Source organism: Eriocheir sinensis, chromosome 41 (genome assembly GCF_024679095.1).
Source record: "Eriocheir sinensis breed Jianghai 21 chromosome 41, ASM2467909v1, whole genome shotgun sequence".
Classification (NCBI taxonomy): domain Eukaryota; kingdom Metazoa; phylum Arthropoda; class Malacostraca; order Decapoda; family Varunidae; genus Eriocheir; species Eriocheir sinensis.
Window position 1 is genome coordinate 1,531,577 of NC_066549.1, and position 13,725 is coordinate 1,545,301.

Here is a 13,725-nt window from a genome sequence, read left to right on the forward strand (position 1 = left end):
AGGGTTAGGTTAGGATAAATTGAGTTAGGTTAGTTAAGGTTATTATCATGAGTGTATGTTTATGGGTGTCGCTAAAATGATAGTAGTTTATGATAACTGTATAGATAAAAGTAGATAATAGTGAATGTAGGTAAATGAAACATGCTATTAGAATGTTAGATTATGTTAGGCTAGTTTTGGTTATGATTATGTGAGTGTATTTATGAAGGAGATAACAGATATAATAGATAATAGTGAATGTAATCAAATGAAACATGGTATTAAATGTATTTGATGAATATAGTTAGGTTAGCTTATGTTAGGCTATTATGCTTGTTTGTTTACAGTATGCCTTGTAAGAAGCATTCCAGATAATTTCCAGATGTTTTCGACTCGCAAAACTATTACTTCCAAAATCCACAAAATATATAGTTTAATCGAGTTATCATGAGTGTTATTCAGGTAAATGATTCAGAAACCTCGTCAAAATCATTAGGTTCATAGAGCTACCCATCGAAATGCCCACACAAACTCTACCAAAGCCTTGTCAAATGTGGGTGGGGTGTGTAAGACTGAAATGTTTGAGAAGACAAGCATATGTGTAAGAGAGAGGTTACTAAATGGATATAGTTAGGAGTTGCGTGTAGCTGAGAGAGGAGAGGGGACAATGTGTGTATTTTTGCACAGTCTCGTTAATAGTGAAATAAGCTGAAGGGTGGGTGGGTGGGGGACTGTAAGTGTGTGTGTGTGTGTGTGTGTGTGTGTGTGTGTGTGTGTGTAACCATAAAAAGAGCAGCAGCAAATTGTGTAAAAACAGGAATCATGAAGCTGTGTGTTTATTTAGAGGTAAAGTTTGAAGTTTGCCCCAGAGGAAGGAAAGCAAAAATAGATGGTAACTTACATGTCTGTCTTAGCTACGCTCTGCTGTGTTACAAGGGGAAGGGGGTTAAAAATGGATGCTCCGAATGAGGGAGAAGAACAGAGGAGGATCAGAAGAACCGAGTGTTAGTGAAGAAAATAGATTGCTGGATTTGTAGATAGATTAAAACATAAAAAGTGAGATTAAAACAGAAAGTAAATGTATACGAAGAGGAACAGAAATAGAGAGACAGTCGAGAAAACAGACACATGGATAGAAAGATAAATTGATATATAGAAAGAGATACTGCAGCAGAAAAGAAATATATATAAATTGAAACAGAGAGAGAGAGAGAGAGAGAGAGAGAGAGAGAGAGAAATGAATACCCAGAAGGAGAGACTGAAACAAAACAAAATACATAAAAAGAAACACTAATGGAGATTGCTGGTGCAGAAAATATACAGGACAGAGAGAAATAGATAGGGACATCAATAGATAGAAAAGATTGAAGAAGAAGGATAGATAGATAAATTGAAAGAGATACAACACTATAAAAGTACATATAAATAGAACTCTACTGCCTTCCTAGCTTCACACACACACACACACACACACACACACACACACACACACACACACACGCGCGCGCCATCTATCAGAGAACTCGATGATTACAGTTCATTGACGCGAAAGGAGCAAGTAAGTGGTATTGGGACCTGTCAATACGGAAAACACAGCGGAGCAGACGAAGAGCTTACATATTTAACTGCTGGGAGGGTAAGAGAAGACATGAAAGACCCATATGGAGTACGTAGGTGGGAGAGAGAAAAGGAGGTGAAGGGCAAGGTGTTTAATAAGATATGCCACTTTTAGCTGTATATTGGCAGTGCATGAGGAGGAAGGATGATACAAACAGGATAAATAAAGGATATACATGACATTTAAGCACTTATACGAAGACCTGAAAGACACAATTCAGTATGAAGGAGAGAGGAAAGGCAAGAAGGAAGGGGTGAGATGGTTTAATAAGTTATGCTGTGTTTAAGAATAGAAGATGAAAAAAAAAGTACGAGAAGAAAAGGAGAAATAGAGTAACTACATCACGTTAAGCACTTTTACGAAAACTTGAAAGACACAATTCAGTACGAAGGAGATAGAAAGGAAAGGAGGAGGGGGTGAGATGATTTAATAAGAGCTGCTACGTTAAAGAATAGATGAAGAAGAGAAAATAAATAGGATAAATAGAGAAAATACGTGACAGTAAACTCTTGAAAGAACCTAGAAGTCGCCACGGAGTAGGAAAGGGAGAACAAGGAAAGGAGGAGAAGGTTAAGGCTTTTCATAATGCATTCTACGTTTAATTAACTGTAAGGAATAGAGAATATGTAAGAAGGAAGATAAGAAGAGGGAATACAGGACAATATTAATGGCAAACTCCTGCGGGAAGTCCTAAAAGCTATAACAGAGTACGAAGCAGAGAGAAAGAAAAGGAGAAGGAAGGTAAAATTCAATAAGACATGATACGGTTAAGTCAGTGTATTGGAACGGAGTGTGTGGAGGAAGGACTATAAGAACAGGAGAGAAAATAAATGACGTTAAAATCTTGAGGGAAAACCTGAAAGCCGCCATGGAGTACGAAGAGAGAAAGGAGAGGAAAGGAGGAGGAGGAGAAGGAGGATGAAAGGGACGTGGACGAGGAACGTGAGGCTTCTAATTAGACATACTACAATTAAAAAGTGTATTAGTATAGTGGAGAAAGGACGATAAGGACATAATAGATAAAGAAAACACATGCGAGAGAAGTGTAATAAGGGAAGGACTTTGAAGTTGTTAATAAGACATGCTAGGTTGAAAAGTGTACCTTGATAGAGAATGTAAAGAAGGAGAGAAGGGGAAATAGAGCAAATACATGACGTTAAACACACACACACACTCACACACACACACACACACACACACACACACACACACACTCACTGACACAAAGACACGCGTTACGGTTTAATGAATATGGAATTAGCTTGTTGAGTAAGGATGAAGAGAGCAAGACAGAGGAAGCAACTTGTCTTTAAGAGAAGAGAGAGATAGTTATAGAAAATGGAAACCGTTTTAGCTTACGTTAGTAGAAGAGGAGTTAAGGGGAGTCAGGTATGCACTCACTGTATATAAAGGTTAGGTCGTCTGAGGGTGAACGGTGTTGAGAAAAAGGCGGTGAGTCGTACCAAAAAGTTATGTGAGGAAATGTTAAGAGGAAGGGAAATATATAAGGTGGAAAAAGTTATATAAGTATTAATGGAGAGGCCAAAAAAATATAGACTTAGAAAGAAGTAGTTAAGGAAGAAGAAAAGGAAAGAAAAAGCACTGCCCTGAAAAAGACGTAGAGGTTTCGATTGGGTAAACTTTTGCAATAACAAGAAAAAATAAAAATAAAAACAAAACAAAAGAGAGAAATGAAGAAAAAGAGCAAAACATCTTCTACCACAACTATTACTCATTCTACTATTACTACTACTACTACTACTACTACTGCCACCACCACCACTACCACCTACCCCTTAGCCTCCTGCCCCCCATTATAAGGAAGAGGTGTGACAGATTAGCTAATGATAGTAAGGGTGATGGAGGAGACAGGAGTAAAGGGAGGCAACGAGTATATATGAGAAGGAAGGATAAGAGAGGGAGGGAGGGAGAGAAGGGATGTGGGTAGGGGAGGGTAAGAAAAGGAAGGGAGGAGGGAGAGGAGGGCGTGGGTTATAATGGGCGAAAGAAAGACCCTTGAGAAGAATATGTGTGGTTTCCCTTAGAAGATATTAATATGTGGGACTGGTGAGTGTGATAAATAAGGAGGAAGAGGACGAAGAGGGGGAGGTGGAGGGGGAGAAAGAGGAGGAGCAGGAGAAGACGAAAACTTAGAAGATGATGGAAAAGTGTGACAAGAAAGCTAAGAATAGGAAGATGATGATGATAATTTATGAAGAATAGTAGGAAAATAAACGGATTAAAAATAGGAGGAGGAAGAGGGCGAAGAGGAGGAGGTGAAGGGGGAGAAAAAGGAGAAGGAGGAGGAGGAGGAGACGGCAAGTTAGAAGGTGATGAAAGATATGACAGAAAAGCTAAGAATAGAATAGAGTAGACTATCATCCCTTCTCCTCCTTCTTCCTCCTCCTTTCCTCTTTTCCTTAATCTCGCACTTTTTGAACCACTATTATCCCGCCTTTTCATTTCCTTTTCTTTTCCCTTTCTAAAGATAAAAGAAAATGGGCAAAGTAATCATTTAACATAGTCTTTGTTCCTCCTCCTTTCCTGTTTCATCTCCCTCCCTCTCCATTTTTATCCTCCCTTCTGCCATCCTTGCAGTTTTAAAACCAGGGATGAAAGGGGAAGAAAAAAGAGGGAAGAGAAAAATTCATGATATAGGAATAGCAGAGAGAGATGCACACAGATACTGACAGACAGACAAATAGAAAAACAGACACTCACACGAAACACACATACTTACACACACAGATTAAAACGCGCACACATACCCACAGCCACAGATACAAGCGCTCAAACACACAGAAAGACATATACTGAGAGAAAAAATATGACAGTCAAGCAGATGAAGAAAATACTGGTTACCAAATGAGTGAGGAAGTGGAAGATAGCAGGAGAGAGGGAGAGAAACAGAGAGACCAACAGAGAGAGACAGAATAAACAGAGAGACAGATAGAGAGATGAATGGGATTGGGTCGGGAGAGGGAGCGAAGCAGACGAAAGAAAAAGATGTTAGTATTTATGAACGGGAAGGTTGTGATATTTTTTTAACTGACGGAGATAATGAGCGATTTTTCCACCCGTGCAGCTGCGTCTTTTGGCTGTCTAAATAAAGGGTGGGAAGAGGTAGATAAATAGATAGATAGATAGATACATAGATACATAGGCAGCTAGATAGGTGGATGGATTGGTAGATCGGTAGTAAGATTGATAGAGAAAGAAAGGGAGAAAGAAAGTAGAGTATTCTTTTATTCTTTCTTCATTAATTAGATTTTCTTTGTTTTATAGTGAGTGACCTTTAGCTCTTTTTTCTTTTATAATTGAAATTGTTACGTCTACTACTACTATTACTACTACTACTACTGCTATTACTACTACTACTACTACTACTACTACTACTACTGCTGCTATTACTACTACTACTACTACTACTACTACTACTACTACTACTACTCCTTCTGCAAAAAAAATTCTCTTTCCCTCCCTCTCTCTTTCTCTCTTCCCTCCCTGTTTATGCACATTTATCAATCTTACTCTTCCCCTCCTCTCTTTTTTTTCCTCTCGTCCTCCTCCTCTTTCCTTTCCTCCTCCCTTCCATCCGTGCCTGGGAAAACTAAGGGATGATGTGCTTGGAGGAACGTGATTATAATATTTTTTGAGAGAGAAGAGGAAGGAGGGAGAACAGGAAACATTGATAAGAGTAAGAACGAAGGAGCAACGTAAACTTAAAAGGAAACTCTGTGTTGAAATATAAAGAAGTATATGAGGGATGATGTGATAGGAAGAAGGTGATTATAATGTTTTGAGTGAGTGGAGGATGGAGGAAAGACAGGCAAGATTGATACGAATAGGAACGAAGGAAGGACATAAACTTTAAAGGATATTCTACGATGAAATTTGAAAAAGTGTTAATAGTTTTCCCACAGAATGATCCCCAACGTCTTTTACTAATTCTATACTAATACCATCTATAGTTTCGTCTTTTGCTACTGCCGATTCGTGTGGTTCATAAAATATATCAGGACACCTCTCCTCCCGAAATTGACCCCTCTTTCGGCCACCTCCTTGGATTCTTTTTAGGAGCAGCGAGTAGCGGGCTTTTTTTTTTATTGTTTCCTTTTTTTGTGCCCTTGAGCTGTCTCCTTTGTTGTAAAAAAAAAATTCCCCTGCATCAGTATGTGTGTAGTTGACATAGACAGCGCATGATACACATCGTATAGTTTAATACCTAACACATAAGTAATTAGGAGCTTAGAAGTGTTTATCTCTCACCCTTCGCGACCTCCACGTCTCCATGAAGCAGTAGTTAGCATCCCCAACTACGAATGTGTGGGCCAGGGCTCGAATCCCGGCCTAAGCAAGCAGTGTGCAGGTCACCCAGCTGTTCATTATTACTATCTGGATGGTCGATAAATGGGGACCCGGGGAAACCTGGGGAAGGTAAACTGTGGTTACCCAGATATTGCACTGGTTCTCTGTCAGGTTAAGGGTTCTCTCCCACCACAGGCTCAAAGGTAATGGGTTCTCACTCTCCACTCACCCCTTTCACGACAATAGATGAGAGGCAGCAACCAGTCTCAGTCATCTGTCTACCCTGCACACCTTATTTTTCCACATACAAACGTAGTCACCCGTCGAAGTCCCCAATAGTGCATTTATATGTCTCTGTAGAGGTAATCACACACGTTGCTTTCACGCACTCTTTTTCCAACAACCTTAGTCAACCAATACATTTGTCTATAGTATGTGTGTGTGTGTGTGTGTGTGTGTGTGTGTGTGTGTGTGTGTGTGTGTGTGTGTGTGTGTAAATAGAAAGGTAAATACACACTCTGAACTCCTCTAAGACCTCTGTTGACATGCTGTAGTTCTTGCTTCATCTTCTCGCCCAACCTTGACATATTCCAAAAGCTGATACCAATGTGTTTATGGAGGTATATATACACGCTCAGACTCTCGTATAGTGTATTTGTATGTCCATAAAGGAAAATACACACACTGAACCCTTCTTAAGACCTCCGAGAAAGTATATTAGTCCTTGCCTCATGACAATCCGCCCTTACATACCCCCCCCCTCCCCCCCCCCCCGCATTGACACCTCCCAGTTATGTGTGTGTTTGTGTTTGTGGAGATCAATATACTCGTTCATACACGTTAAGCATTCCATCATCTGATAAATTGTCTGCCTCCGTGCAATATAAGCTGGAAATAAAAATCGTAAATATATGAAAGGTAAATATATTGTCATTCCTGGATCCCAACGCTCACATATTCGTTCATCAGGTGACCCATAAAAATGTGTACGAGTTAGTTAGCGTCTACTGATCTTTACGTATGTTTCGCTTTCACTGTGGATGTGTATTTGTATATGTGTTCCCTTTGCTGTATTTGCGTTGTATAGAACATGATGGATGAGTATACGAGTAGGGAATGTACTTATACCTCCTGGTTTATTTGGGCTGTTAAGGTAAAGGTGGGTTTGAGTTTATAAAAGGAATGTGTGTGAATGATTTAAAGGTCTACATCAATATCGTTTTGTGGCGTGTAAATATTTGATGTTCCTGAAATAAAAATAAATGTGTAGTGCATTGGGGGGTGGGGGACTCTGTGTGTGTGTGTGTGTGTGTGTGTGTGTGTGTGTGTGTGTGTGTGTGTGTGTACGTGTGTGCGCGCACCTCACCACTCCCCTTCCCATGACAAAGCGACAATAATCTGTTTGCTGATAAACTTTGGCTTTTTAATACCTTCATTTACATGGAAATCACTCTCGCCGAACAACAGAAGACCAAGAAAAAGAAAAACAGGGAATTAATATAAATGATAAAGAAGGAAAGAAAGTTTAAAGTACATTGAAATTAAAACTACGGAAAGCATGTACTGCCTCTACCACTACTACTACTACTACTACTACTACTACTACTACTACTACTACTACTACTACTACTACCGCTAAAGCTACCATTCCTCCTCCTCCTCCTTGTCTTTCCATTTTTATACTTTTTCGAGTGTTTTCCTCTGTGTATTTGTTTAGACCTTAATTTCAAGTTAGTTGCCTAAAAATCTTCGGCTTATAAAAAGGCTGATCATGTTTTAGAATACTTTCATAAGATAACTTTCGCAATGCAATTGTGATCATAAATAAATGTTTTAAATGCTTCAAATGTTTCCTCCTTCTTCTACTACTACTACTACTACTACTCTCACTACTACTACAACTAAACAACCCTCCCAGCATCACCATCTCACGTTTCTCTCCCTCTCTCCCTTCCCGCAGGCGCCGAGGTGAGGTACACGCTGACGCAGGGCAACAGGCAAGGGCTCTTCTCTGTCAGCCACGCCTCCGGGACCATCACTCTGCAGGCGCCGCTTGACTACGAGGCCGCGGACAAGGTAAGCCTGTGGTACCCGGGTTTTCTTCTTTACCACTCTGGCTAGTTCAACGTACCTCCCCCTGAGACGTGCAGGATTGAAGATTGCGGTTGTTTTCGTTTTTTTTTTTTTTTGTGTGTGTGTGTGTGGTGATGGTGGTAACGTAGTGGTGTTGGGTGGTGGTGATGGTAGTGGTGTTGGTGGTGATGATTGAGGAGAAATATTGGTTTTGTAGTGGTTCTTTTTGGTGGTGATTGTGGTGGTGGATGTAGTTTGGGTTGCAGTAGTGGTTGTTTTTGTTGGGGTTGTAGTAGTAGTAGTAGTAGTAGAAATAGTGGTGGTAAGAGTAGTAGTAGTAGTAGTAGTAGTAGCAGTAGTAGTAGTAGTAGTAGTAGTAGTAGTAGAAATAGTGGTGGTAGTAGTAGTAGTAGTAGTAGTAGTAGTAGAAGTAATAGAAGTAGTAGTAGCAGGAGTACCAATAGTAGTAGTAGTAATAGTAGTAGTAGTAGTAGTAGTAGTAGTAGTAATAGTAGTAACAGTAGTCAACCTTCATGAAAACGCATGACTATGATTTCGCGTTGATGTTTATGATGCTGAAGATGATGATGATGATGATAGGATGATAAGGGAAGGGAAACGGAAAGAAAAGAAGCAAGAAAAATGATGAGAGAGAGAGAGAGAGAGAGAGAGAGAGAGAGAGAGCCAGGTAGAGGTGAGGTGATTGGTTGTTATTTAGCGGCGCAGTGAATGGGCGCTAATAAGATGAGTTAATTAATTCCCGATGCATTCACCTGGCCGGCGGCGACGCACACCTGTTTGGGCGGCTACCTGGACATGATACCCAACAACACGAGGACACACACGGACGCACACACACGCACACACACAGAAGTAAAGTAAAATAGAATCAAATAACATAAAATAAGATAAAATAGATAATAAAAAAAATATATAAGCAGAAACTGCACACATATAAATAGGTAGATAAATATGTAGATAGACAGATAGGCATTATGGTGAAAAAGAGATATAAGGGAAAAAGGAATAAAAAATCGAAATAATAAAAAAATAAAGAAAAGAGTAAGAGAAAAGAAGCAAAAGAAAAGATAGAGAGAAACAGTATTTTGTAACTCGATGTATCAGAGTAGTGATTTCTTACCTGCTAAACAGAGTCTCGGTCGCTCTCGTGTTCAGTATTATCACTACTAACTACTAAGAATTCTCTAGATAGTTTTGTGCAAAGTTTTCGTTTCCTAGTAATCGTGAGCATCGTTTCTCATTTTTATGGCGGCAGTTTTAAGATTTTGACGCGTGCTCATTAATTTGATACGTGCTCGCAGTATGTATCTTATTTTTCAGTTAATCTGTTGTCAAAGTTTTGCCAGACGTTTTTCTGACCTGCTTTTGTCAAAGATGTTTCAGGCTTTCGACTCGTGCTCAGTAACGATATTTTCTGACAGTCTGATTTCTTATTTCAGTTATTTCTTTTGTTATAAACGTTTGCCAGAATTGTTTTATATCTTTTATCGAAGAAATTTTGTTCGTTTGAATAGTTCTCAGTAATATGATATGTGCTTGCAGTCTCTCTTTCCTGTTTCTGTTTTTTCACCTGATATGAAGATCTTCTAGAATTGTTTTTTATCTCTTCTTGACAAAGGTGGTTTAAGCATTTGAATCGTTCTCACTAACCTCGATATGTCGCCGCAGTCTGTATTTTTTATTTCACTTATTTCTGTTGTCAAAAACTTTGCCCAGAATATTTTTGGTTCGTTGTTTTGGTGAAATTATTCAAGCTGCAGGCGACGCGTTGACATGTTAATCTTTATATTATATTCAACGATTTGGAATTGTTAAAGTGTCATTTCAATTTCTTTTTGGCTCAATTTATTTCATGTGTTTGTTTTCTTTCAATGCCTGAAGCTACAAGCGAAGCACTGGAGGCTTCAACTTTACTTTATATCCTGCGATTTTATATTTTTAGAGTACCCCCCTGCCGGTGTTTCTGTTCAGTTTTTTTGTTCATACGTTTTTATCTTAACCCGTGAAGCTACAAGAGATAGGTTGGGTTGTTTAACTTTAATATACATACAGGGCTTTGGTGTTATTGTTGTTTTTGTTGAAGAGTCATTCCAGTGCTTTTACTGTGGTATATTTTTCCTTTGTTTTTTACTTTATTAATTAAGTCATACAAGCATTGGGTTGTGGGGCTTAACATCAACATATCCTACGACCTGCCAATCAGCCACCAACATTGCAGGCTTGCTGTGGTTACATTTTTTTCTCCTCTTTTAAAATGCAGTTCCTGAAGAGACTCCTCGGGAAATATTTCGATTTGATTTTTTTTTACAACAAAGGAGACAGCTCAAGGGCACAAAAAAGTAAACAATAATATAAAAAAAAATCCCGCTACTCGCTGCTCACAAAAAGAATCCAAAGAGGTGGCCGAAAGAGAGGTAACCAGAAGGGGAGTCCACTCTGGGGGAATTTGTGGTCCCCCCCCCAGGCGGGGACTCCGAGGCTCTGCTGTTCAACGCCATTTTGAATTTTGAATTTTGGGAAAAGGTGTGAATGTTGTGTGAATGTACTGTGGTGTGGATAGAGAGATGATCTGTCTTTTGAGAGCATGCTGAACTACTCTCTGGTGTAGATGAGATAATAGGGAAACGGTTAATGAGGTAATGGGAAGGGTCTATGGAGGGCTTCAGCAGCCTCCTCAATTTATTGTTGAGGTGCCGGTCACATGCTTTTTCATTCAGACTTATTGCGACTGGCTACTCTTTACTCGTCGTGAGCGTTCATTGTGTGCTTACTGTGCAGACAAGGCGATGGATTCTTGTTCTGGCTTGTTGTGGGTGCGGGGGCTGTTTCCTAGCTAAGTAATTATGCCTGTGGCACCTCTTAAGCAATGTGTCTAAAGATCACGACTATTTATAACATTCCTGCCATCTCATATATAAAAAAGATGTGGACGGATGAAAGTGGAAATGGCAGAAAGTGGACTAAAACACTAAGAAAGGCAGGGCTCTAGACTTTTGTTGACTAATTCAGCCGTGCAGGTCAGGTAACGGCTGCTTGTTCTGAGCGCGAGGGTTCGATTCCTGGCTACAAAAAAGCATACACGACTTGTCTCCTCTCAGCGAACAGTAAACACATGAACAGCACCTTTATAAACAATCATCCGTCAAGAAAAACAATGCTGTCACCCCAGAAACTACTCCCTTAGCGATGGTATGCGAAAAAAACATTGATAAAAACAGTTTAGCTTTACATATCCCCATAGATTCGCCTAAAAGCTCATAAAATCATCCCTTAACCCCTTGACTACGGATTTCCTACAAGAAGACCTCACCAAACTACAGGAATGGAACAAAAAGTGGCTGCTACAATTCAGTGAAGAAAAATGTAAAGTCCTGCACCTTGGGAGGGGATATCCAGCATACCAATACCACATGGGAAACACTCCACTATCCACCACAGAGGCACAGAAAGACCTGGGAGTATATGTTTCCAGGCTACCAGTAAAGGCTAAATCCGTGCCAATCGCAGCGGACGGGTTAATAAAAAAAAGTTATGTCACCTCTGAAACACCTCCCTGGGCAACGGCATGCGTTAAGACAGAAGAACATTGATAAAAAAAAAAAAAAAGTTTCTCTCTAGACATCATGGGAGATCAGCTTTAAACCTTTAACATATCTTTATTAAATTTAAAAACAAAGAGCCGTCACCTCGGAAATAACTCCCTGAACGATGGCGCGCGCAAAGAAAACATTGGTATAAAATTGTTTCTTCTGCAGACATCCTGGAAAATTCCCAGTAAATCTTAGTATGATCCGCCAGGAAGAAAAGAATATGCCGTCACCTCTGAAACAATACCCTGAATGATAGCGTGCGTTCAAAGAGACGGTGATATAAAACGGTTTCTACTTCAGTTATCATTGGAGATTCGCCTTAAAGCAGCTTATGTCTAGTCGATCGGGCATCATATTTTTTTCAGCTCTCAAAAAAATAGAGAGAGGCTTGAGGTGTCCTTTCCGCGTTTTTCACTCGTCGATTGTTCCTTTTACTGTGAGAGGGGAAAGTATTTGCTCCGAAGAGGCTTAACACCACAAAGAAAGTGACTCTAGTCTTATATACTTCCCAAGCGCCCCAAAAAAAGTATGTTTAGGAATGAGAAGTGTGTGAAAAAAATGAGCCACAATAACTTTTGTTTCTACTACGAGAGGGGAACGTATTTGCTCAAAAGAGGCTTAACACCACGTAAAAAGTGCCGCGAGTCTTTTATACTTCTTAAGCCCCAGAGATATAGAATACGAGTAGAAGAATAAGAAATAGGGATAAAAAAAATAAATGAAACGAGAAGGCAGAGAAGGGAGCAAAAGGAGAGGAAACGGACGTGAGGAGGAGCTGATGAAGACAAAGAAGAACGACAGATAAACAGTGGAGAGAGAGAGAGAGAGAGAGAGAGAGAGAGAGAATGAATGAAAGAAAGAAACAAAGAATGAAAGAAAGAAGAAAGGAAAAAATGAAGGCAGGAAAGAATGAGAGAAGGACAGAAAGAAAAAAAAGAAAAAAGGAGTAAGAGAACAGATGAAAAAATAAGGAGTGTTGTTTTAAGAATAGATAAATCCCGGAGTGGGTGTCATAATATTTTTCCTCACCTTTTTCCTCTACCTTCACCTACCTCTTTTCCGCTATCTTTTCCTCTACTGATTTATTTTCCTCCTCTCCATACCTCATCATCCTCTATTTTCTCTTTTATTCAGGAAAACGTTAAATCTCTCAGTAGTATCGGTATCATAACTTTCAGAGCTGCAATGTTTTTCGTATGTCTTGCCCTATGTGGAAGTCTTAACTCTTAATATAAAGTTCGCAGCCACGGGCATCAAAGAGCGGAACACAAAGACCGCAAAACCCCGCGGTGACAAACTAGAATACGAGAGAAGTTAAAAAAATGCATAACTGTGTTGGGGTGGAAAATATTTATGCCTTTCTTTCTAAAAAACTCCTCTCTGTTGTTGAGCGTATTTATATTTTTTTCATTCCCCCGAGTCATTACCGTTCTGAATACCAAATTAACGTTTTCATTATTTCTTTTGCATTTTTCTTTTGTAATGAGTTTCGCATTTCACATTTTCGTTCCCTTTCTCTTATCTCTCCCTCGTTGCTCCATATTTCATCACTTCCTTCTTCCTTGTTCGCTATATTTCCTCTTGTATTCGCTCCTCCTCTTTCGCTTCCTTATTGTTGTTATTGGGTGAGTCTTTCCATCTTTCCTCTCTTATTCTTCCTGTTTTTCTCTCTTAATCTTGATGTCTTCTTTTTTCCCATTTTGGAAGTTGATTGATTGATTGATTTGCCTGCTTAACTTCCAAGCTTTTAAAAGAGAGACATAGAGCATATAAAATGATTCGGTTTTCACTTTGTTTTCCCTTCTCTTTGTAGCACTTTCTTATTTGGCTGTTAGGATATATGTGTAGTATTCTCTCTCTCTCTCTCTCTCTCTCTCTCTCTCTCTCTCTCTCTCTCTCTCTCTCTCTCTCTCTCTCTCTCTCTCTCTCTCTCTCTCTCTCTCTCTCTCTCTCTCTCTCTCTCTCTCTCTCTCTCTCTCTCTCTCTCTCTCTCTCTCTCTCTCTCTCCTCTCTAGCCCTTCCTCTCTCTCTCTCTCTCTTCTTCCCTATTCTCTCTTCTCCCTTGCCTTTCTCCTCTAATTCATCCTTGCGTGTCTTATTTCACATCTTCGTACATTTATACCTTCATTCCTTTCT

At 39.6% G+C, this 13,725-nt stretch overlaps 1 protein-coding gene across 1 annotated transcript in view; it reads left to right on the plus strand.

Annotated features, from left to right (window-relative positions):
* Positions 1–13,725, plus strand: part of LOC127009473 (uncharacterized) — a gene marked incomplete at its 3' end in the record, with an annotated part of 124,639 nt that overhangs the window by 53,948 nt on the left and 56,966 nt on the right. Inside the window, 1 exon segment of the mRNA XM_050882571.1 lies at positions 7,866–7,981.